This window comes from Amblyomma mixtum, chromosome 6, assembly GCF_055824585.1.
Source record: "Amblyomma mixtum isolate Tamu chromosome 6, ASM5582458v1, whole genome shotgun sequence".
In the NCBI taxonomy this organism is placed as follows: domain Eukaryota; kingdom Metazoa; phylum Arthropoda; class Arachnida; order Ixodida; family Ixodidae; genus Amblyomma; species Amblyomma mixtum.
This window is the reverse complement of record NC_143017.1, coordinates 21,037,278-21,060,004: the sequence shown is the minus strand read 5'-3', so window position 1 is coordinate 21,060,004 and position 22,727 is coordinate 21,037,278. Positions and strand designations below refer to the sequence as shown.

The window sequence follows — 22,727 nt, the reverse complement described above, 5'->3', positions numbered from 1 at the left end:
AAGACGGCGTGCGTCGTCCTGTGACTCGATTATCTTCTGTGCCTCGACGTACAGTTGTTGACGCATGCGCGAGCAGCCAACGCTGCCAGCGCGGCGGTGATGGCGGCCGGGAAGCCGGGCGCTAGGTGTTGGAGGGAGCTTCTCCATGGTCCGTTGCGGACAACAAAAAAAATGGGGTAAAAAGAATTTAAGAAAGAAAAAAGGTCCCCATGGTAAGGTAAAAGACGCGACGTTAAGGTAGGAGTGGTATTACAGCAGCGATAACGAAAAGTGCTGCAAAATAATGATAGAAGAGTGGGCTGATAGCGGGCGGGAGCAGGATAAAATTTCGTCCGCTCGTTAAGAGAGTAAGACAAAGAATGCACGGACTGCCGTCCACGTGGGGGAGAGCGAACCGGCCGCGCCGGGATTGGCCCGAAAGCCGCGCGGACCTCACGGAGCAAGAGCGCGGCGCAGCCAATGAGAGGGGGGAGCGGCGGGCTCGCAGAATGCTGGAAAGCGAGGCGCGCTGTGGGGCGATGAAATGTTGCACCTCACAGTCTTGAGCGCACGTCACTCGCTCCAATAAATGTCAGCAGGTGACGTAGGACTTTGATCTGGCTCCCACGAGAGCGTGGAGGGAACAGGAGGTCGTCCAGAGTGGCGCACGGCAAGCCGAGGTCTCTATACCCCTGTTGCATCTGTGAGCGCTCCCGTGAGAACGCAGGGCACACACACAAAATGTGGGTCATTGATTCTGCACCACCGCACTGCGAGCACACTGATGACGGAGGGTCACAGAAGCGGTGGAGACGGTCGGTGGACCACCCAGAGCCAGTGCGTAGGCGGAGGAGCAGGGTGTAGTCCGTCCACGCGAGTTTGCGTGGGTCAACTGTTGTAAACATGGCTGCGGTGGCCACACGTGGGTCGGGGTGGGAGGCGCCGAATGGTGCGTCGCAGGGCTAGTTTTGCGTTGTCATAAGGGGTGACGAGTCGCGAGAGGGGCACTTTCAGATCGAGAGCTGCCCGGGCAATTGGTCAGCCGCCTCGTTCCCCTCAACGCCGACATGTGAGGGGACCCACTGCAGAGTTATCTGGCAGCCGCGGGCACCGAGCAGGTGAAGTTTGAGTGCTGTGAGCTGCAGCACGCGAGAGCCCTTCTCGGGTTGTTGTAGAGCTTGCAGGTAACTCCTGGAGTCCGTCAGGATGGCTACTTGAGTGACGGCCGGGTTGGAGCTTAGGATGTCGGCCGCGAGCGAGATGGCTGTCAGCTCAGCTGAGAGGGACGATGACGGCGTTCTGAGTCTGATCTGACGGACGGCGTGCAGAGCGGGGGAAATGCAAGCTGCTGCAGCCCGTCCCATCTCCTCGCTGACAGAGCCGTCTGTGTACAGGATGGTGTGGCCTGCAAGGTCTTGGTGCACTTTGGCACCGACTTCCTGTTGTAGGGCGCATCGCGGGGTGCTGCGTTTTGAGATGACGCCGGGGAGCGTGGTGGAGATGCTCGGCGGCCGATAAGTATGCGGCGGCGGAAAGCGGGGCGGTGGTGGTGGTGGTGGGCCGAGCAGCTGATGAAGCTGTTTGACAGCCTTCCCCATTCATGTGCGGGACGCCACGGGATCGGGGTGCCATTCAAGGTGAGCGGGGCTGTTCAATTTTGCGCCGCCGCATTGTTTGGGTGCACCATGAGCGCCTCACTTTTCCCGGGAGAGAGGGTGAGGCCTATGCCCTTTAGATGGCTCACAATTGCGTTCAGGGCAGCCTGGATTTTGATTCGAGCTGCGCGCCCGTGGCGGGTTGTGGAACGCGCGAAGACAGCAATGTCGTCCGCGTACATTGCGATCCGGACGCTCTTTCGTGCGCGTGGCGGGATGCAGTCCGACAGCTGGGAGAGCACGATGTTGAACAGGTATGGCCTAAGTACACTGCCCTGATCCACGCCGCATGGAAGGAGGTGTTGGGAGCTAGTGGTATTGTTCACTCGCACACACATGCGGCGGCTCTCGAGGAAGGAGCGGAGGTATGAATAGAGCCTTCCCTTGATGCCGATGGCTGCGAGAGCGTCGGTGATGGCCCAGTGTGGCACTGAATCAAAGGCGCTCTTGACGTCGAGGAGGACGAGGAATCCCGCCTCTCCGCAGGCGCGGGCCTGTTCTAGTGTGGCGACGACGTCGGAGATGCAGTCAGCTGTGCAGCGTTGGCGGCGAAAGCCGCTCTGCAGTGGCGAGAGCGCGCCGCAGGCGGTTGCAATCCATTGAAGTCGGCGCAGCGCCATGGCTTCCATCGTTTTCCCCGCGGCCGAGGTGAGGGAGATGGGCCGGTAGGAGGTGAGCAGCTTCCTCTGTTTGCCCCGTTTGAGGATGGGCACGACAACCGCGGTTTGCCAGGCCTCAGGGAGGGCGCCGCTCGTCCAGACCTCGTTTAACGCCGCGAGGAGAGCCCGGCGCTGCGGAGCATCGAGGTTTCGGAGCATCTGGTATGTGATGCCATCTTCCCCGGGTGCGCTGCCTCGCTTGTGCGTCGTGAGAGCAGTTTGCAGCTCCCCGATGGTAACGGGGTCCTCGCAAAGTGAGTTAATGTGCACCTCGACTCGCTGCGAGACGCGGAGCGCGGGGGGAGGGGGCAGCGCCGGTCGTGCTGCTGGCGCTTCGGGGATGAATTGGAGCGCCAGGCGCTCAGTCAGCTCCTCGGTGCTGATGCCCAGGTGGATGGCTGCGGCGAGGACGGGGTGTCTCGGCAGTTTGGGCTGCAGCATTCCCCGGACGATGCGCCAGGCTCTCGGCTGGTAGCGCGGGTCGTTGAATGTAAAACAGAGTGCTGCCCAGCTTTGAAGGCGGCGGCGGCGAGCGTGTCGTCGGCACACGGCGTCGATACGGTTGTACACTGTCTTATCGGACGGCCGTCGAGAGCGCAACATGCGCCTTTGTGCTTGCCGGCGCACGGCGCGGAGATTGAGAAGTTTGATGTCGGGCACGGGGGTGCCGACAGGTACTGTGCAAACGGTTGAGGCCTCCCTCGCGCACTGGACCACAGCGTGTAGGAAATTCGCGTCAGGTGGGATGGCGGCGCACCTTTCGCGAAAGAGTTCCCACCTGGTCACCACGTACGAGCGCGTGCGTGGGCGCGTGATGGCTGGCAGCACTGCGATGGGGAAGTGGTCCGACCCATGGGTGTCTGGCGCGCACTGCCACACATAGTCTTGCAAGCAAGCTGGCGAAACAAATGCGATATCGATTGCCGTGGGGGCTCCCGGGGCGTTTAGGAAGGTGGGTTCGCCGCGGTTTAAGAGGACGAGGCCCGCGGTGAGCGCTGCGTCATATATGTCCTTGCCGCAACGATCGCACCGTCGCGAGCCCCATGCTGTGTGGTGGGCGTTCAGGTCACCGCACAGAATGCAGTCTCTGGTGAGCCGCTGGGTAAGGCGCGTGAGGACAGCGGGATCGAGACTGCATGCCAGGGCGAATGTAAACACTCGCCACCGAGGTGTCGGTGCCCCGAATGCGCACTGTCACTGCGTCACACTCTGTAGAACCGCCGGCGAGGTCCGCGACATCGTGCACCACATGTGGGAGTTCGGCGCACACGTACACAGCCACTCGTGGCTTGCCGACGGGGTGGGAGGGGTTGCGGCACGAGGAATCAACACAGGCCACTGCACCGCACTCCGAAGAACTGCTGTAGCCCACGTAGTCAGGGAGCGAGACGTCCTCTGCGCGGCAGTAGGCCTAATGCAGTGCCAGAGCGTCGAAAGGGTGCAGCGGCAGGTGTGCTGCCAGCTCAGCTGATCGGCGGCGCAGCGAGTTACAATTCCACTGCAACACACGCGGCCGAAACGCAGCTTAGCTAGCCATGATTACTGAGGGCGCGTTGCGCGGCCAGAGCCGCTGCACACAACTTGCGTGCTGGAGACGTGGGAGGCAGCTCCTCGATGAGCGCCTGAACGGCTGCCGAAAGGGCAGCGATGATGTTGTCACGAGGATCTTGCGGGGGTGCCGTGGCCGTTGCGGTTGGGGCTAGACCGGTAACCACACCGCGGTATGACCGCTGCACTGAGGACGCGCTGTTGAGGGCAGATGGGATGCCGCTCTGGGTGCTAGGATGCGCGGCGAAGTTGTGTGCAGCGTGCGCGCTGGGAGGTGCTGGTGTTTTCGGAGCAGGTGAGGACTCTGTTGCGGGTTGCATGCGCTCTCGGACGAGGCGTCTGGCCTCGGGGCGAGTGATGTGCTTGTCCGAGGTGGCCATGGTGACCGCAACGCGTCGCTCGGGCTGCCAGCGTGGACAGCGAGGCTCACTGGCCGCGTGTGTGCCGCCGCAGTTGACGCAGCGTGGCTTGGGAGAATCGCACTCGGATGGGTGAGGTGCGGCTCCGCAGCGAAGGCAATGGGGCTGTTCTGTGCAGGAAGCAGTGGCGTGGCCGAGCATACCGCACTGCGTGCACTGTAGCGGGCGTGGGAGGCGGGGACGGACACGGCGCCGAAGCTTAAAGAGCGCGATCTCTGGCGGGGGGCAGGGACCGTCGAAGCGAATAACCAGGTTGTCCCGGTGTCGCCAGCAGCCGAGGACGGGGACGCGGCTCTCGATGCCAGCCTCTATGTCTTCCTCAGATAGGCCCTTGTCGACACCGAAAACGAGGCCGGTAGATGTTTTGATGCCCGGCTCTTTGGGCCGGACCCGAATGCCTTGTATCGACGTGAGCGCGAGGAGCGGCGCGAGGTCAGTGGCCGGGTGGGTGTCAACGGCGCAGACATTGCGCCTCTGATTCACGCGGACAGCCGTGACTCCGGGGAGCCTTGAGAGCTGGGCGGCGATCGCGTCTCTTGAGGCAGACAGGAAGTTGCCCTGTAGTAGTAGTAAGTAGTAAGAGGATGAAAGAAATGGAAAGGAAATTAGGACGGGCCTGTGAAAGGCGAGATGTCACCACCACCACTGCCGGTGTGCTGTTAGGGAGGAGAATAGGTGAAGGGGAAGAGGAAAGATATAAAGGGAGGGAAAGTGGAGCGTCTCACGAGGCGCCGTCGCTATCAGCCGCCTAGGATCAGCAGTAGCTATCCAGGCCCGTGTCCTCCAGGAAGGCCAGGAGGGAACGGAGGGCCTTGGGGGCGTTAGGTCCAGATGGGAAGAGTAGGGCACTTGCTGTTTCTGCAGGCAGTGCCAGGGCCCTGTAGCCAGCGACACGCTTTGCCTGATGTATGGCAAAGGCAGGGCATCCGCACAGGATGTGATCGACTGTCTCCTCCTGGTGTCCACAGCGGGGGCAGTCTGCACAGGGGGCCAGTCCCTTGCGGTAAAGCCATGCCCCAGTCCAAGAGCAGCCCACTCGAAGCCGGAGGAGGAGGGACCTCTGCCGCTTTGGGATACCCTTGTCCGGCAGGAGCTGGGGAGGTGTCCCCTGCGCCACCCTGGGGTCGGGGTGCTCGAGGACAAGTTGCCGCTCAGTGATGGACCGGGCAGCATCCAGGGGGACTACAGATGTACAGGTGGAAGTGGATCCTCCATGTGCTGCTTTGGCCAGGGCATCGGCATCTTCATTGCCCTGGACGCCAACGTGGCTGGGGACCCAGGCCAGGGTTATGGAGCAGCCGCGGGAGCAAAGTCCATTTAACCTGGCTGCCAGCTTGCTGACGATGGGTAGTCGGCAACGTGGCTCTTGCAGTAGCTGGAGGGCGACCCTGGAATCACTCAGGATGGCTGCAGAGTGTACAGCAGGTTGCCCGTCCAGGATGTCGGCAGCCAGATGTAGGGCTGCCAGCTCCGCTGTGGTGGAGATCGCCACAAATGGGAGCCTCGCCTGCCTTCCCTCGCCCAGGAGCGATGCAGGCCGCCGCTGCAGATGGCCAGGTCCCCTTCAAGACGGAGCCATCCGTGCACAGCTGGGTGCAGCCCGCCAAGTCTTCTTCCAGGGTCGTCGCTGCCTCCTGTCGGAGGCCGGCTGCTGGGGTCAGTCGCTTTGGTCTGGATCCTCGCGCTGGCAGGAGCACCCGGAACTGGTGGCGAATATCTGGGCGTGGAGGGGTAGGAAGGGACTCCGGTTGCCCCGCCCACCAGCTGCTCAAATGCCAGGGCAGTCCTCCCCATGCGGCAGTGGGGGTGACTGAGGAGGCGCTCCAAGAGGGGTCGTCTGTCAGGGGCAAGATGGAGCCGCCCCACAAGGCGGAATGCTGCCCTCTGGGCCTGGAGCTCGATGGGCCACATCCCTGCCTTTACTAGTGTTGCGGGAACGTGGGAGGCACAGGCGGATGGCAGCCCTCGATGGTCAGCTGCTGCCTGATGGACAGTTGTATGAGGGACAGGGCGTATAGGAACTGCGCCCCTGCCATGGCCTGAACGAACTGGAGGCCCATGCGTGGTGTGATGCCTCTCCTTCCAGCCAGGAGCTTCCGGACGGCGCCCCGGACCCTGATTGCCTGCTTGGAGAAGGCCTTAACAGCTGGCTGCCAGGTGAGGTGGCGGTCTATCGGAGGCCCAGGTAGCAGCAGGTGTGCTTCCATGGTAGTTCCCGTCCTGCTATGATCAGGCTCGTCTTCCCCGGGCGTGCTCCTGGTCGGGTGTTCAGCAGCATGGCCTCGGTCTTGGTGGCGGAGAGCTGCAGGCCCACCCGTTCCAGGTAGGAGCTCACCGTGATGATGGCACGCTGGACATTTCGGATGACTTGCACCCTTTGGCGCCGTGGTCCGCAGCACCAGAGGGCAATGTCGTCCGCAGAGATTGCTATGCGGACAGGTAGGCGCAGGCCCTCCGGGAGGCAGCAGGGGAGCTCGGCCATCACCAGATTGAAGAGCATGGGGCTCAGCACGCCGCCCTGGGGAACACCTCTCTTGAGTGGCTGGGGGGCGCTGGTGGCTCCTCCTGCCCGGACACAGCTGGTGCGGTCTTCTTTGAAATAAAAAGAAAGAAAGAAAAGAAAGTGGCTGGGGGGCGCTGGTGGCTCCTCCTGCCCGGACACAGCTGGTGCGGTCTTGTAGGAATCCTTGCAGATACCCCCGGAGGTTCCCGGTGACGCCAAGGCAGTCAGCAGCCTCGAGGATGGCTTCATGTGTCACATTGTCGAACGCCCCCTGAACGTCCAGGAGGGCCAGGCAGACGACATGACGAGAGTGACGTGCTTCCTCGAGGCTGGATACTATGTCCGAAATGGCGTCAGCCGTGCAGCGGTGTCTCCTGAACCCAGATTGCTGCTCGGGCAGGTAGCTCGTGACCCCAGCTATCCAGTCCAGCCTTGCCAGCGCCACGGACTCCAGGAGCTTCCCCGGGGCTGAAGTCAGGGAGACGGGCCTGTACGATTTGAGCTCTGCAGGTGGCTTGCGAGGCTTGACGACCGGTACCACCAGTGCCGTGCGCCAGGCCTCAGGTAGACAGCCCGTCGTCCATACTTCATTGAAGGTCTGGAGGAGGTTGGCCTTCATGGAGTCGTCCAGGTTCCGGAGCATTTGGTATGTGATACCATCTGGTCCGGGGGCACTGCGGCACTTGGAGTGCTGCAGGGCAGTGGTGAGCTCCCCCTTGGTGAGGGGGGTGGAACAGATGGCCGCAATGTCATCTGCGTGTTGACCGCCTGCTGCTTGGTAACTGGTCCGCCTGGGGTAGAGCCCTGATGGAAGGGGCTCTCGAGAAAGGAGGGCCTCTGCCAGCTTATCAGCCAGCTGCTGGTAGGTAAGCCCCCCAGCCACTGCGATGGCCAGGTAGGGAGCACGTTGGATGGAGGGCTCCAGAAGGGACCGGAATAGGCGCCAGGCTCTGGCACTACCCCGGGCAGCCACCAGGGAGGCACAGATCCCCTCCCAGGACTCCCTGCGGCGCCGGTTGTGGGTCCGACGGCAGGTTGCGTCAAGCCGGTTGTGCTCTGTCCAATGCTCTGGCCTGTCCATACGTAGGGCCCTTCTTTCTGCCCGCCGCCGTTGGGCCCTCATCTGGAGGAGATGGAGGTCCGGGACAGGCTGGTTGGGTGGGAATTCGCAACTGATAGTTGCTGCCTCCGCACAGCGAGCCACGTGGGCCAGGATGTCGTCCTGCCCTGTGAAGATGCGAAGGAGGTCCCTGTACTTGTCCGAGTGGACGACCTTGCACTGCCTTCTGTCCATCCGCTTCCCTGGCTTTGGCACCAGAGTGATGGGGAAGTGGTGCGAACCCCAAGTGTCCGGCGATAGGTGCCATCCATAAACACAACGCGGCGACCCAATTGAGAGGTCTATGCATGTGCGGATGCCCCCTCGACGGACAAACGTGGGGACCCCTGTGTTCAAAACATGGAGCCCGGTGCCACGTAGAGCTGTAACCAGAGCACGGCCACGGCGGTCCGCCCTGCGGGATCCCCACCGCGGGTGAGCCGCGTTGAAGTCCCCGCAGAGCAGACAGTCGCCGCCAACGAGGCCGACCAGGTGTGGCAAGGAACTAGCATCCCAAGGGGTCTGGGGGCGCACATATACACTTGCCACAGCTGTGTCAACTCGACCTAGCCTAACCCTCACGCAGACGAGCTCCGTGGGGGGCCACAACCGCATCACTCACCATAATCTCGGCCTGGGCCAGGGTCCGGCGGACGAAGATGGCTGCCCGGGATGGACCAGGGGGGTGGCTGTCCTCCAGGCGTGATGGCCAGGGTCCTGGTCAGCTCCTCCTGGTGTGCGCTCAGGCTGGCTGGTGTAATGCCCTGGGGAGGAGGGGAGATGCCGTCAGCAGGAGCTCTTGGTGCTGAGATGGAGGAGGAGGGCGCCCCAGATAGCTTGGAAGCCGCAGCTCCTGATGCGGGGATGGAGGAGGGCGCCTCGGCTGCCTTGGAGGAGAGGACCTGGGCATAGGTCCGGATGGTCCTTCTGGAGACTGGTTCGAGGGAGGCCGCGACTGCCATTGCAATATTGTGTTGGGTTTTATGGCACATAGGCAGCTAAGGCCATCATGCGCCAAACACACGTTTTAATATGTCTATTTGGTGTGACGAAGTTTAAAGATTATGTTGCAAGCCTACAAGAGATTTAGGACGTTTGCATCTTTTAGGAACGAAACAAGAGAGGAAGTTTTTAGTGGTGAATTTTCTCCTAGGAGTAAGCAAGGGTGTAGTGGGATGTGCTCTTCATAAAACTGTTGGAAATGCTTTCTTCTAAGTTGATCAAGTTTTGCACAGGATATTAGTATGTGGTTTGTAGTGACAATCTCTCCACATTGTGCGCATGTAGGTTTGTCTTTTTTTGCAAGAATAAAATTGTGTTAAGTGCGTGTGCCCAATACGAAGGCGACATAAAATTACTTCAATGAAACGCTCTTGATGACTGCATGTTTTCCATTCTTCTATAGCTGGCTTTACTAGGTGTAACTTGTTGTTTACTTCATTATCCCATGCACCCTGCCATTTTTGTCTTAGTTTTCTTTGTACGAATTTTAGAGTATCGTTATGCGGCACTTTCACTTTCTGTATTTCAGCATTACAGGCGGCTGCGGCACATACATCGGCTCTCTCGTTACCGTAGATTCCTACGTGACTTGGTACCCAAGCGAATTTAATTTCAAGCCCTTGTGTTTTGGCAGCTACTACATTGTGGACTATGTCTCCTATTAAAGGCTTTGTTGCATTTTTGGGATGTAGTGATGTAATTAAGCTAAGGGAGTCTAAAAATGATACTATATTCAATGTTTTTCTTCAGTATTTTTTCTACCGTTAAATATACCGCGTAAGATTCGGCGGTGAAGACTGACACACACTGAGGCAACCTTACTATTTTTTCTCGTTTGTCTTGAACTACAGCGCAGCCAACATAAAGCTTTGTTTGGACCCATCTGTATAGAATGCTGTATGATCACTGTATTTCTCGTTTAGTGCTAAGAACTCCTGTATAATCTGTTCTTGAGGTGTATGTTTTTTAAGAATGTGTGTTAGTGTGAGATCACTTACAGCAGGGAAGTTGTACCAAGGTGGCAATGGGTCAGGTCTCTGTGCAATATCAGGTAGTGCATTTATTATGTTAATTTCCTGGCAGTGCTCTTCAAAACGGATTATGAGTGGTCTAATGGCTTGGGGTTTGTTGTTAAACAGTGTTCGAGAGGGACATTTTGTAACTATCGGGTAACAGATGTGTTTCGGTAATGAACGAATTTTCAGAATGTATGAACATGTAAGTGTGCTTCTTCTGTCAGTTAGTGACGGTTCATTTGTTTCTACGTATAGACTAGTCACAGGTGACGTCCTGTATGCTCCCGTCGAAAGACGCAAACCTAGGTTATGTACAGGATCTAGTCTTTTCAGGTATGATGGTCTCGCTGAACTATACACCACACACCCGTAATCAAGACAGGAGCGCACTACTGCACGATAGATATGGAGGAGGCATGTCCTATCAGAGCCCCAGTGTCTTTGTGAGAGCACTTTAAGTATGTTTAGAGCTCGAGAGGCTTTTACTTTCAAATTATTTATGTGCGGGAGGAATGTGAGCTTTTTGTCAAATGTTACACCTAAAAATTTGTGTTCTTGTTTTACTGGCAGAACGGTTTCATTTAAATGCAGGGTGGGATCGGGATGCAGGCCTCTCCGTACAGAGAAAAGAACGGCAACTGTTTTTTTGTGGGGAGAACCGAAATCCATTTTTGTCTGCCCAGTTACCAAGTGTGTTTAATGTCAGTTGTACCTGTCTTTCACAGGTTGATAAGCTGGACGATGTGCATGCAATCTGGAGATCATCGACGTAAACTAAGTACATAATTGACTTTGGGATTACTTTGGCTATGGAATTCATTTTTACGATGAAAAGTGTAGTGCTTAAAATGCATCCCTGAGGTACACCGTTCTCTTGAGCGAAGTTCCTCGAGAGGGTTGAACCGAGACGGACTTGAAATGTACGGTTTGACAAAAATCTTTCAGGCAATTGAACATTCTACCGCTGATGCCCAGATCTCCCAAGTCGCGGAGAATCCCAAACCTCCAGGTGGTATCACAGGCTTTTTCCATATCAAAGAAAACAGCCAGACAGTGTTGTGTATGTATGAACGCTTCTCGAACAGTGTTTTCCAGTCGGACAAGATGATCCAGTGTCGAGCAAGCTTTTCTGAAACCGCCCTGGTGGAGGTCAAGCAGTTCGCGAGATTCGAGAATAAACATTAACCTAATATTAACTATGGTTTCGAAGGATTTGGCCAGACAGCTTGTAAGGGCTATTGGCCTGTAATTAATAGGAGAGGTTGGGAGTTTCCCTGGTTTCAGAAATGGTACTATTACTGCCTTTTTCCAAGCCTCAGGCATTTTCCCCGACACCCAGATTTGGTTGAAAAATTTCACGAGTGCTTTTACCGAAGGTTCAGACAAATGGGCTAGCATTTGATAATGTACCTGGTCGGGCCCTGGTGCAGTCTGTTTGCCACTAGCTAGTACTCTGTGAAGGTCATGAAGTGTAATCAAACTATTGTAGGGTTCGTTGGTGTAGCCACTAGTTGGAAGTCTTTGTTTCTCTGCTGTGTTTTTGTGCCTTAGAAAGAGTCAGTATAGTGTAATGAACTGGAAACATGGGAGAAGTGCTCCCCAAGTATGTTGGCCTGTTCGTGAATACTTGTTTGTGCATCAGGGGGGGTCAGGAAAGGAACTGCAAAAGGAGAGAAGTTGCCATCAAGTTTGCGAACTTGCTGCCACATGTTTTTTGAAGTAGTGGAACTATTTATAGAAGATACATAACATCGCCATGAAGTTTTCTCAGCATTACGCCGGATATATCGAGCTTTGGCCCTTGCCTTTTTAAAATTTATTAGGTTTTCCTGTGTGGGGTATCGACGGAAAATTCCCCAGGCTTTGTTTTGCCTCTTTGCTTCCCTACATTCCCGTGTATACCAGACTTTCGGTTTTTTCGCACCACTCCAGAAGTTTGTGGAATGGCTAGGTGAGCAGCGGTAATGATACATCTTGTGATCTTCGCATTTATGTCATCAACATCAAGGCCATCTGAAAAAATTTCTTCTAAACTGGCATTTTCTTGGAAGAGCGCCCAGTCGGCCATTGCCAACTTCCAACGCCGTGGTTTGGTTAATGTGATTGATGGTGATGATATTAGACTGATAACGACTGGAAGATGATCGCTCCCGTAAGGGTTGTCAAGAACATATCCCATTTAAAATCTGTAAAAATGCTTGGTGAACAAAAAGATAAATCTAGGCAGCTCATTTTCCCACTGCTTGGAGAGCAGTAAGTTTGTTTGCCCGTGTTCAGGAGGCAGACATTGTTGCTGAGGGTAAAATCTTCTATAATCCGGCCTGTGACGTCGGTTTGTTCACTTCCCCAAAACGAGGAGTGAGCATTAAAATCCCCAACTAAAAGATATGGCTCCGGTAGTTGTATTAAAAGTGCTTCTAAATCGTGAAGTCTGACGGTTAGATGAGGTTCAGTGTATATGGAACATAATGTTATGCTTTTAAAATCAAGTACGGTGACCGCAACTGCCTCATAAGAAGTTTTTAAGTCAATTTTCCGAGTTGTAACACCACCCTGGACCACAATAGCAGCGCCTCCAGAGAGCCTGCTTGAATTCTGTCGGTCACATCGGAAGACTTGATATTTTTTAAGAATATTTTTTTTTGTGGTCCTAGATTAGTCTCCTGGAGACACAGTGCTACCGGGGTGAATGAATTTAAAATATCTGTTATGTCAGTGTAGTTCCTTAAAAGTCCACGACAGTTCCAGTGTACTAGAAACGCCATCGTTATAGACTAGTTGGGGATAAGTTAGGTTGGAGGGTCTTTTGGACCAGTTATTGGGACTTTATCCCTTTTTTTGCGCTCGAGAGAGCTTTGCCGCCGCTGCAGCGAGGGCGAAGGAGGAGTTATGTCAATTGCCTGCTCAGAGGAGCTGGAGGATCGTGCAGACTGCACGGTTAACTGTGGTTCAGACCTCGCCGTGTGAGGCGAGGCCTTGGGGCCCGCTGACCTGGAGGTCCGCGCAGCCTGTTTCGTGGGTGGTGGCGCGGCGCTAGCTGCTGCCACCTGGGGCATGGGTGGCCCTGCTCCAGGCTCACTGTGTGTGGCCTGAGCAGAAGCCGGAAGCCGCTGTGGTGCCGTGGCCTGTTGCACCACATTGGCGAAAGTAGGGTGTTGAACCATTGAGAAACGCTTTCGCGCTTCTCTGTAAGTGATGTTCTCTTTAACTTTGAGGGTGATTACTTCTTTCTCTTGTTTCCAAGTTGGACAAGCACGCGAGTAGGCAGGATGACTGCCCTCACAATTTACACAAAGGTGTGGTTCAACTTTACAGTTATCTGTGGGATGGTCGTGTGAGGCACACTTTGCTCATGTGACTTGGACCCGGCAGCTCTGGGAGCCGTGGCCGTACCTTTGGCATTTGAAGCAACGTCTTGGGTTTGGGATGTACGGTCGAAGTTTGATTTTTGAGTACCCTACCTCCACAGAGTCAGGGAGAGTGCTTGAGGCGAAGGTCAGGACAAAATGCTTTGTTTCGATTTCTTTCTCATATCGCCTTATTTTTATTCTGCACACATTTGTCACATGTTGGTCTTTGAGTCCATCTAGTAATTCCTCTTCCGTCATGTATTTCAGGTGATCATCAGAGAGGACGCCACGAACAGTGTTCAGTGATCGGTGAGGGCTTATTACGGTTTGAATGTCACCGAAGGCTGTGACTTCTGCTAGTTCCTCGCACTGATGGTTGTACAATACTTCTAGAAATAGGTCTCCATTTGCAAGCTTCTTTATTTTATAACCTTGGCCTATGGTGTCGGTTAAAGTCCTTGAGACAATGAAAGGCGAGATATGTCGTGCGATTTTTTCAGTGTTCACTGTGAATCACGTGGAACCTTGGGAAATTAGTCTTGTTCTTTGAAAAGAACTTGGCTGTTAAATCGGTGCGCCCCCGTTTCGGGGGGCGATCAGTTGATAGGAAAGAGCTAGCCATAGAAAAATGTGTTTTTCGGCGACGGTGGCAGCCGCCCACCACGGAGCCCAACGAGGGGACGGGACAGGAACTTGTCCTGCCCGCGCCAGCTGTACACCCCGACTATAACCAAATATGACGCAACTCAGGGTAGTTGGTCACACAAGGTTAACCCTCGCCGCCAGGAAAAAACCAAGAAGGGAGGAGGATACACAAAAGTTGTAAGAAAGGAGAAAAAACCAAGAAGGGAGGAGGATACAGAAAAGTTGTAAGAGATAGGACAGCGAAAGATAGAGGGGAGGACAGGAAAAGGCGACTGCCGATTTCCTCCGGTTGGGTTAGGCCGGAGGTACCGTCTACAGGAAGCTGGTGCCAAAGTGGTGTGTTGCCTCCGCCGAGGGGCCTTAAGGGTCCAAACGCTCGGCATCGGCTCAACCACCAGGATCCCCTTTTCCCGGTACACGGCGATGCCACGCACGGCTAAGCGCGGATGCTCGGGTCCGTGGTGACGCATTGTTCACCATCATCCCCCTGCGGGGATGTCCCTGCGGATGCTCGGGTTAACCCCGTGGTGTCGCCACTCACCAACGTCTGCATGCTGCAGACGCCTCCCTGCGGGGACCATTTCAATATGTCTTTGCTCTTGGCAGCGGGGGCAGGAGGGGTTGTTGGCAGCGTGCTGGGGTGGTGTTCTGCCGGTGTCGCCTTTTGCGACATGTCGCATTCGCTCTTCGCTGATTGGCTCGAGCCGCGGTGACGGCGGCGTGACGACACGGACCCGCCTTCCTGCTACGTCGTGACGTCGCCCCAATTTACTACGCTTAGTCGAACAACGGAATACGCTGAAGCGATTCGCGCGGGCGACGGGCTACCGTTAGCGTACGAACGCAATCGGCAGTTGTGGCTTTTGCGCCCTTGGCGTGAAAACATGGCGACGTCGTTTCAAGCGAGCCGCCCGCTTCAGCCAATTCAGCAGTCCTTGCGATTCCGGTCGGCATGTTTACCGGCAACTACTGGTGTTGTTACTTTTCGCTATGACTTACCTTGCTTCGACGATAAAGTTTAAGCTGCAATTCAGCCTAGTTTTTTAGATACGCTCTCGATTCTGGAGCGCGCAAGCCTAATGGGACCTCCAGCTACACTGCTACCGTCTGCAACTGCCCGAAACGCAGCCGAAACCTAGCACAACCGTCCGGAACGAAAGAAAAATAGATTTGGAGCTTTTTCGCGGTGTTTTATAGACTTAAATGAAGTAAACCGAGTTGATATTAAATTTGCAAATGTTTTTTTGAACATTAGACGTCATGTGATGGCAAATATTCTTGCTATAAAAGATACGAAACTACTGCTGCTAGTGAATCAGCGATGGTAAATTGTCGCTTCTCGGAGTGAATGAATGCACCGCCGACGAAAGTGCCGGCGGCTTTTTCCGTTTCTTCGAGCACCTGTAAGCACTTTTTTAGGCCCCGCCCATATGCGACATGTCGCAAAAGGCGACACCGGCAGAATACCACCCCTGGCCCCCGCAGTTGGTGCAGCGGGGTTGCGCAGCGCTGCACTGGGCTGTGGTGTGTGGGTTGCCACACCTCCTGCATCAGGGTGACTCCCTGCAGCTGGCAGTCGCGTGGTCCAGTCGTCCACAGCGCCCACACTGGATAGACCGTGGACGGGCTGGGCGGACCGGCAGCCTCAACTTGTAGATGGCCACATGGGGGGGGGGGGTGGAGTAGGAGCATCAAAACGGACGTGGAGTGTCCTACCCTGACCCCGGTGAACTGCCAGGATGGGGATTGGGGCCTCAAGGGCAGCAGGGAGCTCCTCGTCCGGGATGTCTGCCGGTACACCATGCACAAATCCAAAGGATGTGCACTTGTCTGCTGCCTTGCGGGTCCGGACTTCAATGCCCGCCAGGGTGGTCAGGCCGAGGAGGGCAGCCTGGCACTCTGATGATCCCGCATCCACAGCAACAATATTGCGCCGCTGATTTACGCGCACGGAGACAACTCCAGGGAGGGAGGATGCTTCTGCCGCAATGGCGAAGCGGCACTGGTGGGAGAAGGTGCCCTTGGACGCCCGGGGTCGAAAGAGGACTGTGCCACATACGTTAGGGTGGTGCTCTGGTGGGAGCTGGAGGCGGCGTGGACCGCGGCGCTTGCGTCTTGTCTGCTGGAGACTCCAAGGTTCCTCCTGTGGTCCTTGGTTAGAGGGAAGCTGTCTGCTTTCTGGATCTTCAGTCGGGACGGCCTGGGATGCAGCTGACGGTGTGTCCTCGAGTGGTTGGCTGCTGGGAGCCAGGGCAGAAGTGCCAGGGACAGCATCCATCCCAGCCGGAGAGTTGGAGGCTTGGGGTGGGAGCGGGGTTGTGGCCGGGGACTCCACCAGATGACCCACAGTGGTGCTGGGGGCCGAGGAGAGCGTGCTCCTCCAGGGATTTGGCAGCCAGCTGTACATGCTCTGAGGCAGGTGCCTGATTGGTGGCCGATGTTTCCTTTGGTGGGGGAGGCCTGTGTCCTTTACTCCCTTGTCCTTCTTTTTGCGTGAAGGTAGAGCACCAGGCGTGGTCTCCTTTAGGAAGTCTGCTGCCCTCGAGCGCAGTCGGGTGAGGGCAGGTGAGAATGCAGCCTCTCTGGTTGGCGGGGACGGGCTGCGGGGTCTCGGCACCTTGAGTGAAGAGGCCGCGTCCAGTAGACGTCATTTCTGCTGGTGCTCGGTGAGCAAGAACCGAGCGCTGTCTTCAAGATATCTCAGGAAGGTCCCGTGGTCGCAGCCCATGCTGGAGCTGCGTCGCGGGGTGAGGCGCGTGGCGTCCATGGCAGCGCGAGCACGCTGCGGGAAGCGGGCGAGAGCCCGGCCGCCGGCGCGACCTGCTTCTCTGGAGGCTGGGGGGCGACAGTCGAGCATTCTTCTTCTTCTTGTGGTTCTTGATGAAAATGGTTTGAAATGCGGGGACACGGCGCGTTCAACTGTCTCCTCTGTGAGGGAATCACCGCCGTTGCGCCGTGTTTAGGGAAGGTGGAATGAAAGGATAGTGATGAAAAGGGTCCGGATGAATGGCAATGAAGGCAAGCAAGGGACAAAATTACGACCAAAAAGGCGGAAAAAAGAAAATACGTAGTAGTAGTAAGTGGTTATTTATTGTGCATTTGATACGGAAGATAAAAGAATATTTGCTGCCCCGGCATCTGCTATCGCGACAGGAAAATATGCCCAAATCCAGCATTCACGGGACACGCGCGGACCGGTGGGAGGCGCAGACGCTGATTGGCTGATAGAGGCGTGCGAGGGAGCCAATGGGAAAAGTAAGCGCTCGAAATCGAGGGTTGTGGGCTTAATATCCATGAAATAGAAAAAATAGTGATGAAAAGGACCAGGGTGAAAGGAATTGGAGGCAAAGGAAGGACAAAATCTCGCCCAGAAGTCGGAAAGAGGAAAATATGCTGAAATCCAGCATTCAACTTAAGAAAAACCAGCCAAAAAGACGGGGACAAAGGAGAGACGAGGCACACACAACGACTGGACTATGAACTGTGCTTTATTGAAAAAACAGCCAGTCTCCAAGAACACCCAACAGAGCATGCGCAGCTCAACGGCACCGCAAAACCAGCACAAAAAACAACCCCCCGTCCCCGTTTGTCCCCGTCTTTTTGGCTGGTTTTTCTTAAGTATAATGTACCAACTAACCCAGATTTCAACTCTTTTTCCAGCATTCAAGGGACGCGAGATAGCTGATTGGCTGAGGGGCGCGTGTGTGAGCCAATGGGAGAGCGAGCGCTCGGAATTGAGGGCTGTAGGTTAATTTTGCATGAAATAGAGAATTTTCTTGTGCTAAAATGATGTTTAGAGAGCTATAGTCGCTCTCTTAGTGTAGTTTCTTCGAGAAAACGAAGAACGAGCTTCAAGGCGCGCCGTGTTTTTACACGCGGGCCATTTGGAAAGAGAATGTTGTCAACAGATGCTGAAGGAAGAGCGAGCTCGCGAAAGCCGGCACGTAGAGACTGTCTGGGGCCATTAAAGCTTGGGCAGTCGCAGATGAGATGTGAGAGGGTTTCAACTCCATCACATTCTGACAAAGTCGTCGAGGGCTATGTACTCTCGACCACTTAACGCGACCTCTTGCCAAGATCTTCCCGGCGAATAAAATGTTTTACAATCAATGCTCACTTCCGCAGCTCAACCGAAGTTGATTGATTGATTACTTTGGGGTATTCTTGGGAGGGGATACTGGTCCCGACGTATGTTGGCCAGTTGGTGGCATCACTCTTGGGGATCAGGGGAAGGGGGAGGGGGATGTAGGGAGGGGAGAGGGTATGGTCGTCGCCTCGACGGGAGCGGTCCGTGTCCGTGCAGGGGGAGGGGTCTTGGAGTAGCGCCGCCGCCGCAACAACAGCTCGCGGGGGGAATCCTCGGTGCACTAGAATAGTGTGCAAGCACCGGGCTGGGGGAAGCAGATTCCTAGACCTTCATGTGGCTGGGAGGAGCCGAAGGTCTAGAAGAGTCCAGGTCCAAGGCTGCAGGTCCAGGAGGCCGCAGGCCTTGGGCTGCAGGTCCAGGTTCCTCGGGCTACAGAAGGATGTCCAGGCCGGTCTCCTTGAGGTAGGCCAGCAGGAGCCGGCAGGCGGGCAGGGGGTTCCGGGCCGGGAACAGCAGCTGGTCCTCCGTGTCTGCTGGCAGGCCGAGGGCACGGTAGCCTGCAAAGAGACGGCTACGAGGCAGGGCAAAAGTAGGACATGCACCCAACAGGTGACCCAGGGTGCCTGTATCCCCGCACGGTGGACAGGCAGGGGAGGAGGCCATACCAACTACGAACTTGCGTGTCGGCGTCCATGAGCATCCGATCCGAAGTCGGAGCAGGAGAGCACGTTCTCTGCGCGGGATCTTGTCTGGGAGCCGGTGGAAGGGCCTGCACGCAGAGATACGCCTGTCAGGGTGCTTCCTTCGTTACTGGACGCTCGGTGCTGGTGATGTTCGCTACACGGACTTTAAACTTCCGGCCGGTGAGGAAGGCCTCCACATAGCGTAGCAGTCGTCCAGTGACGCCCAGCCAGTGTAGAGCCTCGATAATAACATCGTGTGGCAGCATGTCAAATATGCGCTGCGCACATCGAGGAGAACGAGGTAAGCTGCATGCCGCTCGCTCTTAGCTTGCTCCAGTATGGACGTGACGTGGGCGATGCAATCTGCTGTGCAGCGCCCCGCTCGAAATCCACTTTGCGCGGGAGCCAGGGCACCGCGGGCAGAAGCAATCCATTCCAGCCTGGTGAGCGCCTCGAGGGTTTTGCCCGCTGCCGAGGTGAGCGAGACCTGCCGATAAGACGTGATGGCTCGCTGGGGCTTGCCTCGCTTATGAATGGGCACGACCAGGGCGCTCCGCCACTCGGTTGGGACCTCGCCGCTGCGCCAGACTGCGTTGAATGCAGCGAGCAGTGCTGGGCGCTGGTCCCTTTCGATGTTCAGCAGCATTTTGTATGTGATGCCGTCCTCGCCGGGTGCGCTGCGGCTGCCGCGTCGTGCCTCCAGGGCTCGCTCGAGCTCGTGAGCAGCCAGGTCTGCTCTGCAGACCTTTGCGATTGCAACTTGGAGCTGGGTTGTGACGGGCGGGAGTGGAGCGTTGAGAGGCGAGATGGCCTGCGCCGCGTAGTTCGGTGCAGCAAAGCTGTCTGTCAGCTTTTCGGCCAGCGTCGCCGTGTTGTAGCCGGCTGCTATGGCGATGGCCAGGGCTGGGCAGCGAGGCACTGGGGGGTTCAGCATGGCGTGCAGAATGCGCCACGCTTGGCCAGGGCGGCGGTTGTCGTTTAGCGCGGCGCAGAGACGCTTCCAGCTCTGCTTTCGGCGGCGTACTGCGTGGCGGCGACAGGCCGCGTCGAGGCGGTTGTAAAGCGTCCAGTGCTCGGCCTTGCGGGTGCGCAGAGCTCGACGCTGCGCTCTTCTTCTTGCTGCCCGCAGGTTGAGGAGCTTTATGTCCGGTGCCGGGGTGCCAGTTGGCACGGTGCAGCGGGTTGTAGCGCTGCGCGCACAATCGGCCACATGTGAGAAGTAATCCGTGCTGGGAGGAGCCGCAGTGGAGCACAGATCGCGGAAACGCGACCACTTCACGACAATGTAGCACCGCGTGCTTGCACGTTCACGATAGGATGGGGTGAGGGTGATCGGATAGTGGTCCGAGCCCTGCGTGTCCGCGTCGCGCTCCCACTTGTACGAGCAGCTGCTTGTGACAAGCGAGAGGTCTATCACGTTATGGCTACCCACTCGCTGCACATGCGTGGGGCAGCCAGTGTTAATAACGTGCAGGCGCGCTGCCTGCGACGACGCGAGTAACGCCCGACCACGTCGGGATGTCCCGCTGCACCCCCAGTGGGTGTTGTGGGCATTGAAATGCCCACATATCACAGCGTCCCTTCCCAGTCGGTCCTACAGTTTGCGCACGAAGTCCGCGTCCCACGGGATATTTCGGCGGACGTAAACCCTTGCCACGGCCGTGTCTGTGTTGCGAACGCGCACTATCAATGCACAGCACTCGACTGCCTCGCCAACAAGGTCGCCCACCGTCACCACAACGTGCGGCAGCGAGCTGCGCACATAAATGGCCGTGCGAGGGCAGTCCACACGATGTGACGCGATGCCGCACGGTGCTGCGTCGCACGATGCCACATTGCAAGTTCCACTGTAGCCGATGTATCCCGGTAGTTTCAGCTCCTCCGCGCGCACGTACGTTTCCTGCAATGCGAAAACATCACAGTCGATGCGCGGGAGGAGTTGGACGAGCTCTGCGTGTCGGCGGCGCAATGAGCGACAGTTCCACTGTCTTATGCGCGGCCGAGGAACGCGTGGGGCACTATCCATGGCGGGTTAGGGCTTGGTGGGCAGCCAGGGCTGCGTCGCACAACTGACCGGCTGGGGAGGTGGCTGGCAGATATATTATTGCACTGACTGCTGCCAAGAGAGCCGCGATGACTGCATCTTTCCCACGCTCTGCAGTTGCGCCAGCTGGCCGCAGCGTGCTGTCGGTTTTACCGCGCAGCGCGTCTCTATATGATTTCGGCCATGAGCCTGTTGGGGAGGGTTGGGTCGTGGTTCCAGTCCCCTTTGCGCGGCTCCCGCACGCGACCCTGCTCGCTTTGGATTCGTCCAATCTCTTCTCCAATGAGAGGCCGCGCCTCTCCAGACGCCCCGCCTCCTCTCCTCGCATTTCTCTCCTGGCGCGCGACGCCAGAGGGGCGTGTTGCGCTTATTTCCTCTCTGTGCCATGCAGCAACACACCGCGGCGCTCATTCACGACGAGCTCCAAGCCAGCACACACATATACACGGATGGCTCTGTGGCCCCTGGCGGCACCTCTGTCACTGCTGCATGTGTCTTCCCTGCTCTCAATCTCACCAGACAATGCCGCATTCCATTCCGCGCCTCCTCTACCACGGCCGAGCTCGCCGCTCTCAACTTGGCTGCAGATGTCGTTCTAGAACGACCCTGGCTCAATCCAGTCGCCATACTTTGCGACTCGAAAGCTGCTCTCATGCAGCTAAACCAACACCACACCCGTCATCACCCCGTGGTACAAATTCTCGACCGCAAGCTTCGCGCTCACAAAGATCGCGGCACAAACGTCTCGCTCCACTGGATCCCCGCCCATGTCGGGATAACTGGGAACGAGCGGGCTGACACCCTGGCTAAGCGGCCTCACAACCAGGATGTTCCCATCTCTTCAGATGTCACAAAGTTTGACACCGCCCACCTCGCCATCTACGAAACCGTCCTTTCTCGACACCCCGACGAGCGTGTTGCTTCACACAAGCCACCTCGCCCTCTTCATTGCGTCGATTTCTCAGTCCACGACCGAGCCACGCTCCTTAAAATGCGCATTGGCTGTGTGTGGACGGCAGAGGGAATCCACCAACTTCGCGGCGTTGGCGACCCTTCCTGTCAAGAATGTGGTGGAGTTGAAACCCTCTCACATCTCATCTGCGACTGCCCAAGCTTTAATGGCCCCAGACAGTCTCTACGTGCCGGTTTTCGCGAGCTCGCTCTTCCTTCAGCATCTGTTGACAACATTCTCTTTCCAAATGGCCCGCGTGTAAGAACACGGCGCGCCTTGAAGCTCGTTCTTCGTTTTCTCGAAGAAACTACACTAAGATAGCGACTATAGCTCTCTAAACATCATTTTAGCACAAGACAATTCTCTATTTCATGCAAAATTAACCTACAGCCCTCAATTCCGAGCGCTCGCTCTCCCATTGGCTCACACACGCGCCCCTCAGTCAATCAGCTATCTCGCGTCCCTTGAATGCTGGATTTCAGCATATTTTCCTCTTTCCGACTTCTGGGCGAGATTTTGTCCTTCTTTTGCCTCCAATTCCTTTCACCCTGGCCCTTTTCATCACTATCTTTTCTATTTCATGGATATTAAGCCCACAGCACTCGATTTCGAGCGCTTACTTTTCCCATTGGCTCCCTCGCTCGCCTCTATCAGCCAATCAGCGTCTGCGCCTCCCACCGGTCCGCGCGTGTCCCGTGAATGAGGATCACCGCCTCCGTTCACAAGCATGCCATTGCCGACATCACCTCCAACCTCGAGGAGGCACGTCACTCCCGCCAGGTGGTCTGCCTTGCACTCCTGGATGTGCAGGGCGCATTTGACAACGTCACGCACGAGGCAGTCCTCGAGGCTGTCGACTGCCTTGGCGTGTCCGGCAACCTCCGGGAGTACGTCCGAGGATTCCTCTGCGACCGCTCCAGCTGCATCCGGGTGGGAGGAGCCACCAGCGCACCCCAGCCGCTCACGAGAGGAGTTCCCCAGGGCAGCGTGCTGAGCCCCATGCTCTTCAACCTAGTGATGGCGGAGCTTCCCCGCTGCCTTCCGGAAGGTCTGTCCCTCCCTGTCCGCATCGCCATCTATGCGGAC

The 22,727-nt window shown here is 56.7% G+C and overlaps 1 pseudogene; it reads right to left on the bottom strand.

Annotated features, from left to right (window-relative positions):
• Positions 1–306: 306 nt before the first annotated feature.
• LOC149338393 (uncharacterized) lies at positions 307–3,604 on the bottom strand (annotated as a pseudogene).
• Positions 3,605–22,727: the final 19,123 nt, after the last annotated feature.